Source organism: Lepisosteus oculatus, unplaced genomic scaffold (assembly GCF_040954835.1).
Source record: "Lepisosteus oculatus isolate fLepOcu1 unplaced genomic scaffold, fLepOcu1.hap2 HAP2_SCAFFOLD_153, whole genome shotgun sequence".
Classification (NCBI taxonomy): Eukaryota; Metazoa; Chordata; class Actinopteri; order Semionotiformes; family Lepisosteidae; genus Lepisosteus; species Lepisosteus oculatus.
Window position 1 is genome coordinate 927 of NW_027167699.1, and position 23,079 is coordinate 24,005.

Below are 23,079 nucleotides of genomic sequence, written 5' to 3' on the forward strand. Positions count from 1 at the left end.
CTGTATTCCCACATTCTGAATATGGAGTGAGATCATGTAAGAATGTTGGACTTGTAATAACTAATTGAAGGATAATAATAATCAACGAAAGTGCTTAAAAGTATCAACAAATGCCTTCAAAGTACTTGACACGTACTTTGCTTTCAAAAGTGAAACATAATTAATGCTTACGTAAGATTTCTCTTGACTTCTCAGGAGTATACTAACTCCAAGGACAAGTAACATCACAAACCATTATTTAAGTGCTGATGTTGGAGCTGCAATACTACTACCAAGACAAAAAATGATACAGGTAACACTGCTTTCAGATTTCTAAGAATTGCTAAAATAGTATTTTACAGAGCATTCAGAGTCTCATAGAGAAAATAAGTTGAGAATATGACAAGTTCCTACCATCTCAAACACTGCCAATCTAGAACAAAAAGAAAGTACTTGAACGCCTGCAGTAATCGAACACAAACCAGAACATATCAGTGCATGACAATGAAATGTAGTCACAAAATGATTCTACCCTTTCAAGTCCCAAAAAGGACCGAGGAACTTACCGGAGGCGATCCCTGGATTTCAAACACAGCACAATGTAGCCAATGTAGGGGAGAAGATTACAGAGAGCTCTTCTCAGATTGCTCAGAGTCAGCCCCAGCACCCTGTCTTGACTGAAGCAGACAAAGTGGTCAAACAGGTAGGTAGAAATGAGTAAGGAACAGAGAGTATGGTTATTCTTGCATTGTTTGTTCGTCTGTCAAAGAAAAGAGTGCTTCTGACTTTTGTCAATGTTCATCTTTATTTTAGGAGAAGAACAAACGGTGGTATCACACTTTGCTCAAGAGTATGATGCCATGTGTGTACAGCAGACATCACCAAAGGAACAGGAGACACCTGAGTAGAGAACAAGAATATGAAAAGACTGATGAAAAAAAGCACCAGGAGAAATCCATTGAATATGCACAATCTCGTCCAGTATTTCAATGAAAAGTTTCAGTGTTGTTTTAGTGTCGTCGTATTGCATACATTTAAAACAATGTGTCTTGTTTAATGAACAATTTCATTTACTTTCGTAAAAAGTGTTGTTTACTGTAGTCCTAGCATGGATGCAATTGTTAGAAAAAACGTGAATGAAAAACTGAATGTTTCATACAATATGGGTTTGTGTTAACCCACACACCTAAGTGAAATGTTTGATTACGTTTACAAGACATAACACATAGTTCAGTTGAGGGAACGACAGAGAAAGTCACAAACAAAACATTTGTGAAGGACTTGATGAATGTTTTTTCTTTAGCAATTACAAAAAATAAAGAATTTTTCAACAAGATGTCTTTCTATAGCGAGTTTCATTTGAGATAGTCTTTTCTTAGAAGTGCAAGAGTGGTATTCCCTACAACTTATTCCCCAATTTGATCATTCTCAGAAATTAGGAGACAGAAACCACACCTACTGTAATATTAGACCTTTTAACAAGGCAACTAGGTTTCAATGTCTTAAAAGGTGCATAAAGAGGCTCATGTATAATGACCTCCAGTGTCCCACAGGTTTCCCAAATCATTTCTTAAAGTATGGAAAAAGAGGAAATAAAGTGTCTACAGAAAGCGTATACCCCCTTGAACTTTGTTCAGTTTGTTGCGCCAGTGCCTGAGTTTTATGCACTTAAATGAGGACCTCTTTCTCACACCACATATGTTATACTTTCAATGGGAAAAAAGGAAATATTAGAATTGTATACATTTTAAAGCCATGTGTTCATATTTGGTAGAAGCCCTAACAACACCTAAAAAACACCTAACAACGGGTGCAGGACCGAATTAGGGCAGTACCCACTATTGATAAACATACAGAAAACAATATTAAAGTACTGGCTTTAATATTAGCCAGACACAGCCGGATGAGCTCTACCAGCCAGGACAGGAGGCTCTACTGTACACAGAGAGGGGAGGGAGGGGGGAACAAGCTGCCCAGCCGTGTGGAATGCTACAGAACCCTAAACAGACAAAACATACTACCCGAATATTTGACCAAGATATCCAGACACAGCTGGATGAGCTCCACCAGTCAGGACAGGCTAATAAGATACACTCCACAGACATTCACAACAGCGACATATCATAAACACTTGAATTACTTATCTAGTCTCTCGAAACAAAATTTCGAGAAAAAACACATTGCCCAACGTTAGAAAGTACCTTGCATTACATTGCTTGAAAAACAATTTTATTTCGAAGGAATTATGGATCGGGAATTCTTCGAGGAAGTCGTGGTCACACAGCATGCCGCCCCATATATCAGGGAGCACATTGGATCAAGGCACCGTCTCTTTCAAGACAACGATCCGAAACACAAAGCAGCAAGGGCGAGGCTTACAGAAGAACGAGTGAACTGGGTGAAAACTCCAGCCGAATCTCAAGATTTAAATCCAATAGAGATGGTATGGCATTCGCTGAAAGACTATGTTTGGAAAACTGCTAAACCCAGCACAAAGCAAGAACTGATACTGATACAATGTCTTTTGATACTGATACTGTATGAGTAGGGCTGTTTCACCACTCCTTTATTTTTTTTGCATACAGCAGTACTTCTTATGGTAGTACTTAAGTACAGTACAGTAGGTACTTTCATTAGTACTTCTCGCGTTAAAAAAGTTAGGTGTTAGCATAAACTATTAGTAATAAATAATATTAAACTTAGCACTGTAATAAATTATGCTAATATTAAATTCGATTCTGCTCTGAGAATGTAGGGGGAAGGAAAAATGCCAGTGGTCTTTTCACTGATGAACTTGTGCCTGATGAACACCACTGCGTCACACCACACAGCTGCGAGAGCACCTCACTGTGCCCGGCCACCACTGCATCACACAACTGCCAGCGCACCTCACCGTACCAGGCCACCACTGCGTCACACCACACAGCTGCCAGCGCACCTCAAAGTACCCGGCCACCAATGCGTCACACCACACAGCTGCCAGCGCACCTCACTGTGCCAGGCCACCACTGCGTCACACCACACAGCCGCCAGCGCACCTCACCGTACAAGACCACAACTGCGTCACACAGCTGCCAGCGCACCTCACTGAACCCTGCCACAGCTGCGTCACACATCTACCAGCGCACCTCACCATGCCCAGCCACCACTGCATCACACAGCTGCCACCACTGCGTCAGACCACACACGAAGTAGGTCATCGGGCCAACAGTATACAAACATTACAGCTCAAGTGCTTTTGTATCTGAACGCTTTTAGGTAAGTAATTTAGCAGCTGCAGTATTAATAATGATTTTAATGGCAAATTCAATTGCAGGTAAAATAAAAATGGCGGATAACTTTCTTTCTAGCTTCGTGAAGCGGTCGTGCCATATTATACATATATACCATAATAAGAAACATAATATGTACAGTAGAACTTTTCACTTTAAGCTGGCATTATCCAGAACCGGGTCAGGGCCCGGACCCGGACCGTGCAGTGTGGTCCGTCGGCCTTCTAAAGATGTTTAGGAGATCGAGGCGTCCTTGGATTTGATTAGAAACTTGCATAATTTCTTAACTTGACCCCATTATCTTAAAAAAAACGGCCAGGCCCAGACCAAAGCATGAAGGCTGAGAGGATCGGGGGACTCTCATTTTTGGTCACAGCGTACAGTAGTAGATCAGTAACCTCTGTTTATCGTGATAACCTTTAATTATTTTCCAGTACTTTTTCAATGATAAAACACATTGTTTCGCCAGTTTTGCTAAAGATACGGTTTTAGTGTTTACGTGTAAATTTGTAAGCCGTAGGTTTAAATCTCGTGGTCTTATTTTCTGCATTTTCATCGTAAGGGAAGGCGCTAGTTTGCGATTTACGCGCTGAACATTGTAAGCAGAGGAGCCTTAAGGCACAGCCTCGCCTTAACACCATTGTTTGCATTGTCATTGTCATCCAGAAAAGCAGTCGTAAGAAAATGAATCTGTGGCGGCTCCGAACATTAAAAAATCTATATCTAGACTGCAAATACATCCCAATCTTACTATCAACACATTTTAAGAGCCCTCTCCTTTCCACCGGTATACAAGCTAAGAGAGATATATTGGAAATCCCATCTGAAGTAGCCCTCGTCTCACCTTCGGAGCTGTGAGCGATGGGGATCATAATTAAAAGGGGTACAGTTACTTTGAAAATGTGTATGTGATACTTAAATTTAAATAAAATAAAAAGATAAATTATATAACACATACTGTGCTATCTACGTCCATGTGTTTAAGACGTATGAATCGGTTTTAAAACAGGCACACCCCTTCTCACAAATCCGACTGGAGTCTCAGTCCGTCATCGCGATGAAATAGGAGCTCAGATGTAGGCTAAGTGATTGCAATTTACTTATTTAAAAGAACCACTTCAAATCAAAAGGGAGACATTTTGTAATGGTAGTTATCGTATTATACAGTATACGTAATTGTAGATATACAGTACATAAAGGGTATGAATAGGTGTGAGCTTTTACTGTATATTTAATATTTTATCTGACCCATTTGTAGAAACCGCCTACTCAGATTTAGTTAAGTGGTCTGCCACCATAAAGACAGAAAAATATAATGACACCCTGTTACATTAACTGTAAAATAAACGCCGTAACTGCGGCCATATGAAAATTTGGATAAAGATTATACAAACATCCTAAGGAGCTCTATGACATATGAGCGTCGAAATAATGGTTGGTGACCTGACGTAACATTGCTCCCTGAATTACGTGATCTGTATATACCCAAATACAGATATATCACATAGGGAGATGCAGTCAAACATTGCATTGCTATCGTCGTGCTGAACTATTTCTCCGCTGTTTAAAACTTGTTTGGTAAGTGTCATCAAATATTCTTGTCAATTTGTAGCGAAATCGATATACTGTATCATAATCCTTCAGCTATCTATAATGTAGTGAAACGGCTAAATAATATTGATAAATTCCCTTATTCACAGTGACTTTTGCTCAAACCCCTGTTGCATAATGGGTTAATTTTATATAATAAACATTTATATCATAGATATAATACAAGCTTTGAAATGAAATAGTACATTTCCAGGTTTCAGTTAAACATTTTTAAAAAAGCTCATGACTTTAAGCATTCTGAACATTGAGAATGTTATTTGGGAAACAAATGTTTATTATAATGTTTATGTTTAGGATCTGTCTCCTACTGAGTCAGCATGCAGCATTCAACACCATTAGGTTTAATATGAAAAAGTTGTGTATTTCCTGAATTGTTTTTTTTATTCTTTTCTATTAGACCATACTAGACTGTGCAGCATATAATTTATTTGCCATTTTTGCCTTTTCCAGATACCTGGGAAACAAAGCTCATATCTCATTTGCCAATGGAGCCCAGTCCTAAGCCTGGTGCTCTGTCCCCCTCCCTGAAGGACACAGACTCGAATCGACCCGCGCCCTTAAGGCGACAGGATCTGATCTCCACGTACTGCCCGCCTCCCAAGATACAGCTTCTGAAGGACACCTTCCAAGAGAAACTGATGCTGGAAAAGGAGAAAAAAAATGATCGTCATGTACATTCGGCGGCAGTAGGCAGCTCTACAGAAGATGAGAAAATCTTTCCAATATGTCAAATACGCTGCAGAGAAGAAGACGGGGAATAGCTATCGCTTCCAAGCCTAACAGAGCCCCGAGAAGAACATTGTGGGGTATAATCGGTCTTACCCCCTGAAGCCTATGGGTAACAGGAAAGTCTCCAGCCCTGGTGAGGTTCGGGCTGTGGACCGCCCGGAAGCACACAGTGATTCCTTGTTTGCCCCCACCCCACCTCAGGATGGTCATGAGAGGCCCTGCGAGAGGGGCTCAAGAGTACGCAAACCTAAGGACAGGACTGTCCTCCCCATGGTGGCGACCCCTCCAGGGCAATGCCCTTATCATGCCAATGGGAAGGAGCACTTTCAGTTGCAAGAGGAGCTACGAAAAGTGGCCGAGGCAGAGGCCGCGCTGAAGGAGGAGCATCGCCGGAGGGAGGCCAGCCTGCAGGATGAGATGCGCCGGAAGGAGGCCATGATGAAGGACGAGATTCGCCAGAAGGAGGCCATGATGCAGGCGAAGCTCTTCAGAGCTCAGGAGGAGCTGAGGATGGTTCAGAGAGAGATGGAAGACTCCAGACAGGTGGCCGGAAGGGAAAATAGAGGACTCCTGACCCGAAGGAAGACACTCCAGGCGAGGCAGAGCGAGCTTCGCCCCAGAGGACTGTGGGCCAACCACCGCTCTAAGGCCGTGCCTCTTCTGACCTGCAGAATGGAGAAGCAAAAAGCCTTCACTCCAAGGAAAGCCCTTCCTTTCAGAGGAGACAACCTTGATTATGCTTCTCCAATGGAAGATGGCGGATGCGTAGAATCGCACTTTCCCTCTGCGCTTTCCCATTAGGAGAGACGTCAAGTGAGCCCTTGCAGCCGTGGGCTAGAAGACGTCCCCTGTGGAAGGACAAAGTATCTCAAGAAAGCAAGGCTCCCTGAAAGCGACGTGTCAGCGGCACAGGCCGCGCAGGCCCACTTCAGAAATAACACCGCATGTCTGGATGAACAAACTCTGTCAGTGGAAAACAGATATTTGTCCCCTACAAGTCTGATGTGCCCTACCGCTGAGCAATTTCCATATGAGAATAGCCAGAGTGGAAACCCTCAGTTTGTGCCCTGTGAACTGTGTCACAGGAAGTTTGCTGTAGAGAGGTTGGAGAAACACAGCAAGATCTGCAAGAAGCTTCAGAATTCAAAGAGGAAGGTTTTTGACTCTTTCAAGCACAGGGCCAAGGGAACAGAACTGGAGACATACATCCATAAGAAGAAGGTTAAACCGCCAATCGTAGTAAGGGCTATCCTTAAACTCTTTCCAAGCTTCCCTTGTTTTCTCCTAGAGTCAGACTCAGCTTATAAATCAATGTAAACAATAAATAAGTGTTTTATGAAGTACTCTTCTGAAAAACTGCCGCAAAGGCACATTTGCCAGACAGAATAAATGGGTCTTAGTGACTTCTGAATTCTGTTGTAAAAATCTACATGAGATATCAAGCAAATAGCACTCACAGGAAACAAAACCATAACTAAATTGTACTCTCTACCCAATGACATGAAAGGTAGGCCCAGAAAGCTAAGTTATTACTGTATTGATATATTCTTGCCTTGTGAATGGTTTGTGACCAGACTGTGTACGCAGTGCTAGTCTGGACTTTTTCTGGAAGCTGTTTTATTGGTTTCATTTCCTGTTCCCAGCTGAGAAAGAACAACTGGAGGCAGTAGCACGAGGATTTCATTCGGAGCATCAAAAAGGCCAGGGAGGTGCAGCAGGTGATCACGCAAGGAGGGAAGGTTGTGAACCTGCCCCAGCCCCCCGCGAATCCAAACCCCGACTACGTGCCCTGCCCTCACTGCGGCCGGCGCTTTGCCCGCAGGCCGGCACAGAGGCACATCCCCAAGTGTCAGTACATCAGGAGCTGCCCTCCTCCTCCTCCTCCTCGCAGATGAAAACTGATGTGAAGAAGAGTAAAAGAGTCATGATCTTGGCTCACGACTCACGTCCTGCTTTTTCTTTTTAGAAATATATTTAGCACAGTTCATCCGTATGATGATACAAAAAAAAGTTACCTTGTTTTAATAAAATGATTTTTTTTTTGGTGGACTGGTGTTTGTGTAACTGTGGTTATTTCAGTTTTTTTCCCTTGCAAAAATATGTCGACCGTGAAAATAAATTTCAAGCTGTTCTTATCATTCATACACCTTGACCTCCTAAAAATAATTGTTCAACCTGGAACGTACAATTAGCAGGCAATAGAACAGGTCACATTGGCCTTGGAACCATCAAAAAGTAGTATTCACACAATCTCGGCATCAATTTTCCTTAAAAACAACTGAAAAAGCAAGGTAAAGAGTGATTGATTTTTTTAATGAAAGTTATTTGAATTAATTTATTTAATTTTCATAATATTTGAAATATGTTGGGATTAATGTGACTCAATATTATCTGCAGCTCTTACACTCCAGGCAGCCTCCGGGTCCTGCCTCATGCACAGCTTAAAATGCAACCATTCACGATCAGACACATCCGTTGATTGCTGGCTCTCAGTAAAGGGACATTGCTGTGGTCCACGCATGAATCTGTTTTCTAAGTGCCTTATCCAATACAGTGTTGAGGCCAGTTTTCCCAGAAGCCAATTAAAGGGGAACACACAATAACTTGTAAAACCTCCAATTTACATCACCAAATAGACTACATTTCAAGGTTAAAGAATTATCATTTTCTGCGATTCAGAACGAGGCAGCAAAACTTCCTGTAATCTGATGTGGCCCTATGACATTGTAAAGGAGCAGGCTTGTGAACATCTCGTTTAATCCAATGGAAATATTACTCTCAACTTTTTTACGTTTTTGCCAATAAATAATATTACATTGTTAACTCTGCATAAAGAACCTTGGAATGGAACGTTTTTTGCAGTGAAATGTTTGCTGCATAACCTATACCTTTTCTCTCCTACATCACATTGCATTAGTCATTACAGTGATTAGTGAGCAGGAAAGGCTGCATCACATTGCAATTTGTGTGGAACTTGAATGCGAATTTGTTATAACATGGCGTAACTTACAATACTTTCACAAAGTTCATGATTTTGTGCTCAATTTTGAGTTTGTAAAGTTTTTCTATAATGTCAATGATTTTATTTTGTGACTGAAATTAAATAATTTTGTGTCTGCAAAATTGGGACTGTAGTTCCACCTTAACCTACTAGTACTGTATGTCTTTGGACTGTGGGAAGAAACTGGAGCACCTGGAAGAAATCCACACAAATGAAGGGAGAACATACAATTCCATCCAGAATGCACCCCAGGAATTGAACCCAGGACCCCAGCTCTGTGAACCACAGTGCCACCTCATTGCTATAGTCACTATAATTAAATGGAGTTTTTAATGAAAGTTCGGGAGGAATGAAGGCAGCCGCGCTCATTCGACAGAGCTGCTGCAATTCTCACTAATCCTGACGTAAGCAACCGGTCTCCATAAATATCAAACGTCACCCTCTCCTCTTCCTCGTTCGTTTTCTGCATGGTTTGTTTTCACCTAGCTCGAATCTGTGCTCCCTTCTCACGGATCTACAAATCCGCGGCTCCGATGAAGACCTTTTCTGCAGCGCAGGAGACTCTCCTACTCTTCTCGTCCAGTCCACCCCCCACAGCTCCCCTCACCTCCGTCTCATCGCCTCCTTCAGCCGCCGTGCCACATCAGCGCTGCTCATCTCCCAGCCAGTCCTCACAAGATCTAACTCCTCGCCAAAGACTGCGTTCCGCCGTCGTAGTCCCTCTCTCATTACAAACCCAGCCTTCCCGCTCCTCCACGGCAAAATCTCCAAATAACCCCCGCTTCTCTCGAGGATGTCCCTGCCGCCGCGCTTCACGCACATCGGCTCCCCCTTCTCCTGGATCATATCTCGCGACTTCCAACCGGACCGTAGCAAGCCTCCAGAGGATACTTCGAAAACATGGCATCCATTTTAAAAGAAACGCTTCCCAAAAAAAAAACTATTTTTTCCCTGTACTTAACCGCAGTCTACACAAGGAAACATCAACTCCCCAGCTTCCCCCGGCGCCCTCTGATGACATCATCCGCGCCGCCGCCTCTCATCCCAACGTGAGGACCGCAAGGCCGCTCGCGCCTCTGCCTGTCACATCTTCTGTCTTGTCTTGTCCTGATATATCCGTTTCTGTCTGTTCCCCCAAGCAATCCATTCCTCTGCTGAACAACTGCACCTAGCCTCTTCCACCGAGCCTCCTGCCCTAATCTCCTCACTGCCGAGTCTAAGGCCCCAGGCTCACACCCCTCCCCCCCCCACCCCTCTCTCCGCTTAATCTAATTTCTGCACTCTCCTCTGTCTCTACCTCCGGCGTCCAACACGGCTCACGCTCCGCCAGCTTGGTGCCTTCGGCCCCGGTTTCTTTTCTTTCGGCCCCTGCTGCTGTCTCCATGGCCCGAAGGCCAGCTAGTAAACGACCCCCAGCTCAGCCAGCCAGCCCTTACCCTCCCCCACCCCCTGGCATCCAAGACGACTCGGCAGCCTCCTCAGTCCCTAACGCAGCCTCCGCCCCTGCTTCAATGGAAACAAAAAAAAAAACATCCTCATCCATTTGGCCATCCATGCAGTAGTTCATATAATCAACAAAGGAAAGTCTTCATCCCAATCCATCACGAAATTCCTCTGCCGCTTTAAATGGATTTCTCTCACATCAATTCATCTGCGCAGCTGCTCACATTCCAGGTCACCTTAATAAGATAGCTCTCTCTCTCGCTTTCAATTCAGGAACTCGGCACCAGATGCAAGACCGAACCCCTGCACAGTACCTCCCTATTCGGAACTCGCATTCCTCTGAATCATCCTTTCCATCACTATCTCCAGCTGGCCCAGCAAACTATCCCCTTAGGGATCGCCCCTCGAACTCTCAATTCTTACTGCACTGCCTGGAATGGCTTCCAATCCTTCCACCTCTCCGTGAACATAAAATTCCGTTCTTTCAATATTCTCACCGTATCATCCTTCGTTTGCTATCGTAGAAACTCACTCAAGGTACGAGCATCCACCACCAAAGTATACCTGTGCGGCATCCACTCCTTTTCGGCACGATCTGTCCATCCCTTATCTACCCTCAAATTACTCTCCTTAAAGGCTTTCGGTGGCTTGAAAAACCACTTCCGAACCTACGCATCTACGTTGTCAGGTCAGGTTACCACTCACCCTGGGCCAACCGCCCTCTTGAATCTTTATTCTTGTTAGCCTTCTTTATCTCCCTAAGGTGCTCCAAAATTACCGCTCATTCCACATCCTTCGATCCTTCTTCTCAACCCTGCTTATCCAACATCTCCATCTTATCTTCCAAGACACTGACCTTCTATCTCAAAAGCAAAACCAACCAACTCGGATCCGCCACTCTCATCTATTATTTCAAACTCTGTTCCTACATAAGCCCTTATGAGCCTCTATCCCATTACGCACATCTTCGCACCTCTGCCGGAGCTTACCCTACTGTCCCTCTGTTCGCAAATGAGAAGGGCCGTATCATGATACCCTCCTAAACAATTCTCCGGGCACTCCTTTAGATCAGGGGCCGCATCCTCCGGATGCGCTCGCCAAGGCATACCCCAGTATCTCATCAAGCAACTCGGCCGTCGATCCTCCGAGGCTTACCATGCATACATCAAAACTAACCCCGGTATCCTCAAGCAGGCACTTTCTCTCCTCAGCCGAATTCGCCCAATAATATTTTGTTTTTGTTTTTTCTGCACTGGTTACTGGGGGTCCCGCTTGGTTCTTTTGGGGGGTCCTATCCTCCCTGTCCAACGGCGGGGAGGATGGCCCTCAGCCAAGCGGGTTACGCCAAATCTCCACATCACAATAAACAATTCTAATTTCTCCCAAGCTTTCAGATGCTGTCATTCCTCGTGAATGTCAAAACTCATTTGCAAATGAGCAGCCTGGGATCCAAAAGGATAAAGACAAGGATCCAAACAAAGCACTATCCCAAAGCTTGGCTTTGTACAGTATTTCATACAGGGCTTGATGCAGAAGGCAGATAATCTAAGTCCATGCAATAATTGCTAAGGGAAAGTGACTTTGTGTTTTTGGAGGGAAGTCACTCAACACGGAGCTGTGTTAGTGAAACGATAGTTCTGATGTACGGCTGATGTCCAAACACTGAAAACATGATTGTGTATGCAATCGCACTCCCGAGCTCCATTGGGTATGGTTAAAATAACTTTTTATAGTTCATCACATTCAAAGTGTGTGTACTTGATGAAAGTGTAACACGCATTTGGAGGAGTTATTCAGGATTTTCTTTCATTCAACTATTTCAAGACCCATTATTTTCAGATGTTGTAGTATACGTGAATAATGAAAGGCCTTCATATTACACAATGAAGGAATGACTTCGCAGGTGTGAAGAATAAAAGATTAATTCAGCTCACTTTGGGGAGTTTCACAATGGCCCTCCTTATAGAAATGTGGGTTTGATTAAAGGAGTGAAGAAAAAGCACTGAATAATATTTGCTTCTGTAAACGTAATCATCTCAAAATATGGTTGAAGAAATTGAAGAAGGTTAAACATAATCCAAAACGTATAAGGTCAATTTAAGTACAACCAGAATTCTAGTGTTTATGCAATGCATCTGTGGGTTGATATGAAATACGGCCGTACTTAAACTAAACGAGGTTATCGAGAGCATATTCCGAGTACGGCTGTGGCCAGTTGTACTGTGAACTGCGAGGACCGTATCTTATCCTGAACGGGCTGTGCGAATACCGTCCTCTGCTGGCAGAAGGAATAGATTACAACGGCACTGTATTGGCGATTAGTCCTATTGCTAGAATATTGAAACAACAAGGAGTCCGCGGAGTCAAGCAATGCTGAATAAACAAGTACCTGAAATTCAATAGGATTTTGTGTATTGATTACAAATAGGTGTGGAATTCTCATGTACAGTGCTATTCATGGATTCCTTACACAAGCAGCCGTTGTTATGATACTTTCGTAATCTGAATATAAATCTGTTATCTACTTAAAACTGTAATTATTGAATAGATTAATGTCTTTGAAATGCTTCATTAACTGGGCAGTTTCCATGTTTGGAAATGTTTTTATTTTGATTGCTGATTGCTAGATACTGTATGTTTAATAGGCATGCTGTTAATATTTTCTACAGGAGCCAAATAAGACAGTTATGCTGTAGTAAGTTATACATAAGTTATATAACATAAGTTATACAGTTTTTTGTTCTGAGGTCAATTTGAATCTCATACTAAATTACTGGTGTCCTTTTATCTGAGAAACACTACCTGATTGATCACCTGATGCCTAGAAATTAGCATGCACAGTAGCCCAGCGTTTAGCATTGCTAGCTCACAGTTCTGAGGCCCTGGGTACACTTCTGGACCTGGGGTGCTATCTGTATGGAGCTTGTATGTCCTCCCCATGTTTGCATGAGTTTGCTTTGGGTGCTCCGGCTTCCTCCCACACTTCAAAGAACTACTGGTAGGTTAATTGGCTTCTGGGATAATTGGTGAGTGTCTGTGTCTTCCCTGCATTGGACTACCATCCAGTCCCAGGTATCTCCTGCTTATTACTTTCTGAGGCTCTGGCTCCCCCGTGCCCCGCGACCCCCTGACCCCCTGACCCTGAATTGGATGAAGCGGTTAGAAAATGGGTGGTTTCTGTTATGCTCTGGTCATGCTCTGCCATAGCAACAACTTGTAAAAAATGCAGATGCTAGGATTTAACTCAAAGAAGGAGCTCAGATCACTGTGTTGGCATCGCTGTACAGGTGTCCGGTGTGTTTTAGAACATATGTTAAAATCTTATTTACTAACTTCTAGACTTTTTACCCCCCATATCAGTCTGCAGGTGCACAGTGGTCTGTGGACACCCTCCTTGCTCTGTCGTAAAACAGGAAATAAAAAGCAACTGGTTTTGACTTTAATGCACTGAGACTGTGGAACTCACAGAACTCTCTTGTCAGAAAGGCAGCTTCTAACAGCTTTTAAGTGAAGACTAAGAACACTTTTCTATTTTATTAAAATAGATTATATATGTTTTGTTTAAATATATGTTATAAATGTTAAAACGACAGCTCGTATAAGCTTGTATTTTTACCTTTCGATCATTTTTAGAATTGCTTTGAGTTGCTTTTACCATGATAAACAGTACAAAATATGACTGTGCAGGATATCATTTATTTGCCATTTTTGCCTTTTCCAGATACCTGGGAAACAAAGCTCATATCTCATTTGCCAATGGAGCCCAGTCCTAAGCCTGGTGCTCTGTCCCCCTCCCCGAAGGACACAGACTCGAATCGACCCGCGCCCTTAAGGCGAAAGGATCTGATCTCCACGTACTGCCTGCCTCCCAAGATACAGCTTCTGAAGGACACCTTCCAAGAGAAACTGATGCAGGAAAAGGAGAAAAAAATGATCGCCATGTACAATCGGCGGCAGGAGGCAGCTCTACAGAAGATGAGAAAATCTTTCCAATATGTCAAATACGCTGCGGAGAAGAAGACGGGGAACAGCTATCGCTTCCAAGCCCAACAGGGCCCCGAGAAGAACATTGTGGGGTATGATCGGTCTTACCCCCTGAAGCCTATGGGTAACAGGAAAGTCTCCGGCCCTGGTGAGGTTCGGGCTGTGGACCGCCCGGAAGCACAGAGTGATTCCTTGTTTGCCCCCACCCCGCCTCAGGATGGTCATGAGAGGCCCTGCGAGAGGCTGGGCAGGAGGGGCTCAAGAGTATGCAAACCTAAGGACAGGACTGTCCTCCCCATGGTGGCGACCCCTCCAGGGCAATGCCCTTCTCATGCCAATGGGAAGGAGCACTTTCAGTTGGAAGAGGAGCTACGAAAAGTGGCCGAGGCAGAGGCCGCGTTGAAGGAGGAGCATCGCCGGAGGGAGGCCAGCCTGCAGGATGAGATGCGCCGGAAGGAGGCCATGATGAAGGAAGAGATTCGCCAGAAGGAGGCCATGATGCAGGCGAAGCTCTTCAGAGCTCAGGAGGAGCTGAGGATGGTTCAGAGAGAGATGGAAGACTCCAGAGAGGTGGCCGGAAGGGAAAATAGAGGACTCCTAACCCGAAGGAAGACATTCCAGGCGAGGCAGAGCGAGCTTCGCCCCAGAGGACCGTGGGCCAACCACCGCTCTAAGGCCGTGCCTCTTCTGACCTGCAGAATGGAGAAGCAAAAAGCCTTCACTCCAAGGAAAGCCCTTCCTTTCAGAGGAGACAACCTTGATTATGCTTCTCCAATGGAAGATGGCGGATGCGCAGAATCGCACTTTCCCTCTGCGCTTTCCCATCAGGAGAGACGTCAAGTGAGCCCTTGCAACCGTGGGCTAGAAGACGTCCCCTGTGGAAGGAGAAAGTATCTCAAGAAAGCAAGGCTCCCTGAAAGCGACGTGTCAGCGGCACAGGCTGCGCAGGCCCACTTCAGAAATAACACCTCATGTCTGGATGAACAAACTCTGTCAGTGGAAAACAGATATTTGTCCCCTACAAGTCTGATGTGCCCTACCGCTGAGCAATTTCCATATGAGAATAGCCAGAGTGGAAACCCTCAGCTGGTGCCCTGTGAACTGTGTCACAGGAAGTTTGCTGTAGAGAGGTTGGAGAAACACAGCAAGATCTGCAAGAAGCTTCAGAATTCAAAGAGGAAGGTTTTTGACTCTTTCAAGCACAGGGCCAAGGGAACAGAACTGGAGACATACATCCATAAGAAGAAGGTTAAACCGCCAATCGTGGTAAGGGCTATCCTTAAACTCTTTCCAAGCTTCCGTTGTTTTCTCCTAGAGTCAGACTCAGCTTATAAATCAATGTAAACAATAAATAAGTGTTTTATGAAGTACTCTTCTGAAAAACTGCCGCAAAGGCACATTTGCCAGACAGAATAAATGGGTCTTAGTGACTTCTGAATTCTGTTGTAAAAATGTACATGAGATATCAAGCAAATAGCACTCACGGGAAAAAAAAACATAACCAAATTGTACTCTCTACCCAATGACCTGAAAGGTAGCCCCAGAAAGCTAAGTTATTACTGTATTGATATTTTCTTGCCTTGTGAATGGTTTGTGACCAGACTGTGTACGCAGTGCTAGTCTGGACTTTTTCTGGAAGCTGTTTCATTGGTTTCATTTCCTGTTCCCAGCTGAGAAAGAACAACTGGAGGCAGAAGCACGAGGATTTCATTCGGAGCATCAAACAGGCCAGGAAGCTGCAGCAGGTGATCACGCAAGGAGGGAAGGTTGTGAACCTGCCCCAGCCCCCCGCGAATCCAAACCCCGACTACGTGCCCTGCCCTCACTGCGGCCGGCGCTTTGCCCCCAGGCCGGCACAGAGGCACATCCTCAAGTGTCAGCACATCAGGAGCCGCCCTCCTCCTCCTCCTCGCAGATGAACACTGATGTGAAGAAGAGTAAAAGAGTCATGATCTTGGCTCACGACTCACGTCCTGCTTTTTCTTTTTAGAAATATATTTAGCACAGTTCATCCGTATGATGATAAAAAAAATGTTACCTTGTTTTAATAAAATGATTTTTTTTTGGTGGACTGGTGTTTGCGTAACTGTGGTTATTTCAGTTTTTTTCCCTTGCGAAAATGTGTGTCGACCGTGAAAATAAATTTCAAGCTGTTCTTATCATTCATACACCTTGACCTCCTAAAAATAATTTTTCAACCTGCAACGTACAATTAGCAGGCAATAGAACAGGTCACATTGGCCTTGGAACCATCAAAAAGTAGTATTCACACATTCTCTGCATCAATTTTCCTTAAAAACAACTGAAAAAGCAAGGTAAAGAGTGATTGATTTTTTTAATGAAAATTATTTGATTTAATTTATTTAATTTTCATAATATTTGAAATATGTTGGGATTAATGTGACTCAATATTATCTGCAGCTCTTACACTCCAGGCACCTGATAAAGTGGAACGCAGTGTCTTTGCCTTACATGGCGCTCAGCTCTTCCTCAATCCCAGCAGAAGCAGCAGCCTCCGGGTCCTGCCTCATGCACAGCTTAAAATGCAACACCGAGTAATACAACAAACAACAGGGAAAACCATTCACAATCAGACACATCCGTTGATTGCTGGCTCTCAGTAAAGGGACATTGCTGTGGTCCACGCATGAATCTGTTTTCTAAGTGCCTTATCCAATACGGTGTTGAGGCCAGTTTTCCCAGAAGCCAATTAAAGGGGAACACAATAACTTGTAAAACCTCCAATTTACATCACAAAATAGACTACATTTCAAGGTTAAAGAATTACCATGTTCTGCGATTCAGAACGAGGCAGCAAAACTTCCTGTAATCTGATGTGGCCCTATGACATTGTAAAGGAGCAGGCTGTGAATACATCTCGTTTAATCCAATGGAAATATTACTCTCAACTTTTTTACGTTTTTGCCAATAAATAATAATATATTGTTAACTCTGCATAAAGAACCTTGGAATGGAATGTTTTTTGCAGTGAAATGTTTGCTGCATAACCTATACCTTTTCTCTCCTACATCACATTGCATTAGTCATTACAGTGATTAGTGAGCAGGAAAGGCTGCATCACATCGCAATTTGTGTGGAGCTTGAATGCGAATTTGTTACAACATGGCATAACTTACAGTACTTTCACAAAGTTCATGATTTTGTGCTCAATTTTGAGTTTGTAAAGTTTTTTCTAAAATGTCAATGATTTTATTTTGTGACTGAAATTAAATAATTTTGTGTCTGCAAAATTGGGACTGTAGTTCCACCTTAACCTACTAGTACTGTATGTCTTTGGACTGTGGGAAGAAACTGGAGCACCTGGAAGAAATCCACACAAATGAAGGGAGAACATACAATTCCATCCAGACTGCACCCCAGGAATTGAACCCAGGACCCCAGCTCTGTGAACCACAGTGCCACCTCATTGCTATAGTCACTATAATTAATGTCAAAATACGTTTGCAAATGAGCAGCCTGGGATCCAAAAGGATCAAGACAAGGATCCAAACAAAGCACTATCCCAAAGCTTGGCTTTGTACAGTATATCATACAGGGCTTGATGCAGAAGGCAGATAATCTAAGTCCATGCAATAATTGCTAAGGGAAAGTGACTTTGTGTTTTTGGAGGGAAGTCACTCAACATGGAGCTGTGTTAGTGAAATGATTGTTCTGATGTACGGCTGATGTCCAAACACTGAAAACATGATTGTGTATGCAATCGCACTCCCGAGCTCCATTGGGTATGGTTAAAATAACTTTTTATAGTTCATCACATTCAAAGTGTGTGTACTTGATGAAAGTGTAACACGCATTTGAAGGAGTTATTCAGGATTTTCTTTCATTCAACTATTTCAAGACCTATTATTTTCAGATGTTGTAGTATATGTGAATAATGAAAGGCCTTCATATTTCACAATGAAGGAATGACTTTGCAGGTGTGAAGAATAAAAGATTAATTCAGCTCACTTTGGGGAGTTTCACAATGGCCCTCCTTATAGAAATGTGGGTTTGATTAAAGGAGTGAAGAAAAAGCACTGAATAATATTTGCTTCTGTAAACGTAATCATCTCAAAATATGGTTGAAGAAATGAAAGAAATTGAAGAAGGTTAAACATAATCCAAAACGTATAAGGTCAATTTAAGTACAACCAGAATTCTAGTGTTTATGGAATGCATCTGTGGGTTGATATGAAATATGGCCGTACTGCATTTCGAACAAGTTGTAAGGGATTTAGCCAGGAGAGGTATTCTCATTCACTCAGTAAGGTCTTTATTCATATGCAATATGGGAAAAAGCCATCACCTGTCTGCGCAGAGAAGTGAAAGCTGATTCAAAAGCAAGCAGGGAGACCCCTTGTTTTATATCTTTTTTAAGCTGATGCAACACTTCAAGGACAGTCAAAGCAGTCATTTTCCATTCCTTATCGGTTTTTGCTTTAAGCAAAGAAGAGCAGTTATTCAAATGGTTTCTCACACTCCCTTCTTCAAGCAGCCGAGATAAACAGTATTAAAACATCCTGTGCCCTTGACAAGTTGGGTGCTATCACACTTTGTTCTAAGTATCCAGCTGGTTCTGCAGCACAGCTCTGTCCGTAAACAACATAGAATAAAACACTTTTTCTCAGTAACTTTTCATTACATTCCCTCCTTTTTATCCTTAAATGTGTTCATACCACAGAGTCCTCATAGGGGTCACCCTAGTCAGACAACAGCACAACAGCAAAAACACTACAACAGGCATGAATAGCTTTAAGAAAAACAGTCCCCATGACCCAAAAAATGATTTTAACCATGAAAAGAAGGGGAACTCATTGCCAATGCCCTGTTCTTGATTTACCCTGTTCTTAAGTTCTTTCAGCCGGTGTATTGCGAGGGTGAGGTGACCATGGTCATCATCACTAGCAGGGATATACAGATGCAGCCATTCAAAACAAGCGGGCGATACCGCATTATTTTGCGGTGTGCTTATCGCGGTGTAACACAAGTTACCATATTAATACCGTGTATTCTCGCATAGTACCGCATAATACCACATGTTCTAATGAATGACCTTGGACAAGCTGTAAACTCAAAGTATTGCCCTGGTCCACATTCTTTTTTTCATTGACCGTCTTTGTAAAAGTAACACCACAGCATTTCGTTGATCCAATCACGCATTTGTTTCCAATCATGCAAAGTACAGTCATTTTTGAGAATCTCCAATTCACCATGCCTTTTGCATGCTCATAAGAGATATTGATTTAGGAACATAAACATATTACTGTATGCAAACTGTACTGTATACAGTATGTATATGTATATTTAATGTCTTTACTGTGCCCGTTTAAGTATTAAATATTTATATGGAATTTTACCACTGAAGGGAAATCTTAGTAGCTGAGCATAAAAAGAATAGGAGCATAACGCGTGTGAAGGCCATAAATGATATTAATTTTGGAACATAAACATACAGTATTACAGTATGTAAACTGTATATGGCTGGTCTCGGTACAAAAATACACACCAGTATTCCATTTCTCCCTAAACAATATTAAGCATCGAAGTCTTTAACTAACATGTGAAATAACGTGTGTATAAAAAGTGGTAGTTTTAAGCTTTTCTGCAAATACGCTCAATACAGGAGCAAACAAGCATACTTTTAGAATTTGATTAATAGGGAATATAATATGGAATCGCATATCTAAAGAAATTAATAATGATATAATTCTATTCATGTGCTGAACTTGTAAGTGAGAGGTTGGCTGTTCAAATCCAGCCTGTGCCATGACTTTTCTTTTAACAAGCATTTCTTTGAAAAAATAAAATAGCAATATTATGGACAATTAATTGACTTTTTATATTTCTAAATATCACAACATGTTCGAATCTAAGTCATTTTTTAATAACAATGAATAGTCACCACGCATGCTTACACAGCTCCCTGGGTAAAGTATCACAAAGTCTTAGAGAACTTAACATTTTTATTATCAACAAATTGTAAATACACTGTTTACATTGGGGTTATTAATATTTCACTTGAGTGTATGGGGGATTGTCAGCAGACCCCCCCCCCCTCTTAGACTGCGCAAACAATTTTTTTAATTTTTAGAAAGAAATGGCGGCTGTATGCTTTACAATATAAACATTTACTGTCAAACTTTAAATCAACAATTGATTTAAAGATGATCTGTCAAAGTGCAATGGAAAACAATATTGTTTTTGTTTTTGTTGTTTTTATCCCGTAAGGCGCTTTGAGAAGCCACCTTTAAAGGCGCTATATAAAGGCACTGATTCCTATGGAATGTGTATTCTTTCTTCTTTTTTTCAGCATGGAATAAACCTATTACGTGATTTTAAGGTTTGTGTGAAAAGCCAGGGTATCAGCTTGTTCCCCCCTCCCGCACCTCTCTCTGTACAGTAGAGGCTCCTGTCCTGACTGGTGGAGCTCATACAACTGTGTCTGGAGAGGATCCATGGTATCAGGGTCAACCCCATGGCTATGCAGCTTGTTTCCCCCCCTGCACCTCTCTGTGTACAGTAGAGCCTCCTGTCTTGACTGGTGGAGCTCATTCAGCTGTATCTGGAGAGGATCAAGCGGGGTATCAGCTTCAAACCCACGGCTGGGCAGCTTGTTTCCCCCCTCCTGCCCCCCTCTGTGTACAGTAGAGCATTCCTTCATGACTGGTGGAGCTCATACAGCTGTGTCTCGAGAGGATCCAGGGTATCAGCTTCAACCCCATGGCTGGGTAGCTTGTTCCCCCCTCCCAACCCTCTCTGTGTACAGTAGAGCCTCCCTCCTGTCTGGTGGAGCTCATACAGCTGTGTCTGGAGAGGATCCAGGGTATCAGCTTCAACCCCACGGCTTGCAACTTGTTCCCCTCTACCACCCCTCTGTGCGTACAGTAGAGCCTCTTGTCCTGACTGGTGGAGCTCATACAGCTGTATCTGGAGAGGGAGGGAGAGAGGGGTGCGGAACCAGGGAACTATTTACATGGAAAACGGGCGATCTCCCCAGCCCGTATGCCCCTTTCACTGTGTGGCAGCTGCAATAGTCAGCGGCCTACCTAAACCCCGCCCTGACCACTCCTGTCCTGCCCCTCACCGCGCACCCCAGCCGGGTGTTCTTCAGCCGCCCCCCAGGGCGAAAGCGCTACAATGCTAAAAATAAGATACACTCTGCAGACATTCACAACAGCGACTGTCAGAAGATAGGACACAGCAACTCAGACACCGATTGAATGGAAAGGGACACTTTAATGTTCTGTGCGGGTGGTACAGCACCCCACCGCGCCAGCGCGCCAGCAAAGTGAGAGATACACACCAGTTTTCATTGTCAAAAAGTAATTGTTTTTTACTTTTGTACACCAACGCATTAGCAAGTTAAAGCTATCCCATTGAGGAGCTGGGCGCAATAATTGTTTTGTTCCTTGATTTTCTGATCTGCAAGGCCATTAGAATTCTGTCTGGCATTGCCAGATTGTGAAAAAATAAAAGTATTTAAATCATAAGATACAATCTACAGACATTCACAACATATACATATCTTAAAACATTTACATATCTTGTTAAATTATTACTTTAAATATGTACTTTAAGTTACTGAAACAGCCAGTTAATAAAATCGTTGTAATTTTGTTCTTGTTTGGAGGTGGGGATATTCTGACAACAATTGATTTAAAGACAATCGGTCAAAGTGAAATGAAATACAATATTACGCTGGGTAAACGTTCCGAGGTCAAATTCTTTCATGATGGGGGTACCTTTAAAGGTCTAAGCCAGAAACCATCATTATGTCTCATTTTTGATTCTCTCTTCCAAACGAGAACAAAATTGCGACAATTTTATTAGCGGGCTGTTTCAGTAACTCAAAGTATTCATTTAAAGTAATAATTTAACAATAAATCCCGCACCCAGCAGAAGAATCCTACTCCGTTGGGCTGCTGAGCAAGGCCCTTAACCCCAACTGCTCCAGGGGCGCTGTACAATGGCTGACCCTGTACTCTGACCACAGGCTCTCTCCCTATCTCTTTCATCTGTGTGTCTGTGTATCTCATGGAGAGCAAGCTGGGGTATGCGAAAAGATAATTACTAATGCAAGAAATTGTAAAGGTTTAATAAAATAATGTTGTTGTATATCTAAGCAAGTGTTCCTGCATCCCTCTTCTGCACTATAGGCATGGCTTTTATTCTGTTTGCTCCATTTCTAAAACTTTTTGCTCATGTGCATTTTTGTATTTTTTTACACCTCTAGCACTTTAACGTCCTGAATTTTCATTTGCCTTAATTTGTAGAATGAATTTGAGTTTTAGCCTTAAAAATCTTAATTTGTCACTATCTTTTGTTTCTTGTCCTACAACTGTTATTATTGATCACCATGACTTCATTCAGCCTTTCCTGAACGTCTATGACAGGCAGAGAGAGTGCTGTTTCTGGGGCGATCTTTTGCAGCTGACATTTCACTGTTTTAAACGAACAAGAAATTAGATTGCTCATAAATCACTTATTCTATATAAATACAGCGTAATTGCCCTCCGAAAATCCTCTTTTTCTTGTTCGTTTTAGAGACCTTGATCGAAACTGATTTTAGATGTCAGAAAGGATTTATTTTCTCTGTATTTCCTACATTGCTTTGTCGAGATTTTAACTTTATATTTAGGCTCAGATTTCAACTATAAATCGTACACTAATTAATAGCAGTAAATACTGATGTTTTGCTCCCTCTTACCACAAAAATATATATGTTTTGTAGCTGGGATGAACTTTATTTCGTACGCGTAGCTACTGCGATTTGGACACGAAGCGGTTAAAGATGGCGGCAAATCAGGCACCCAGAGAGGGGGGGGGGGGCGTCTTCTCGCCTCCATAACTAAAATGCCAAATAGGAGTGGCTTAAGCGACATACACAGTCGTGTAACTGACAGTTTGAGGTAGCCTATCGTGTAAATTTCGCTTTGTTGCTGATAGGTTAAGCTTTCGAAACTCTGCCCCAAAGTCATGTGACTGATTTTTCGCCCTGTTTCGTTGGTTAAACGCAACGATCACAAGCACCACCATGGTAACTGGGATGTGTAGTTTTTA

At 42.8% G+C, this 23,079-nt stretch overlaps 1 long non-coding RNA gene across 1 annotated transcript; it reads left to right on the forward strand.

The window, feature by feature from the left end:
- Positions 1 to 202: 202 nt before the first annotated feature.
- On the forward strand, positions 203 to 1,186 carry LOC138226663 (uncharacterized). Its single transcript, XR_011184625.1, has 3 exons — positions 203 to 292; positions 521 to 682; positions 793 to 1,186. It is a non-coding gene; the product is annotated as an uncharacterized lncRNA (long non-coding RNA).
- The last annotated feature ends 21,893 nt before the right edge of the window (positions 1,187 to 23,079 follow it).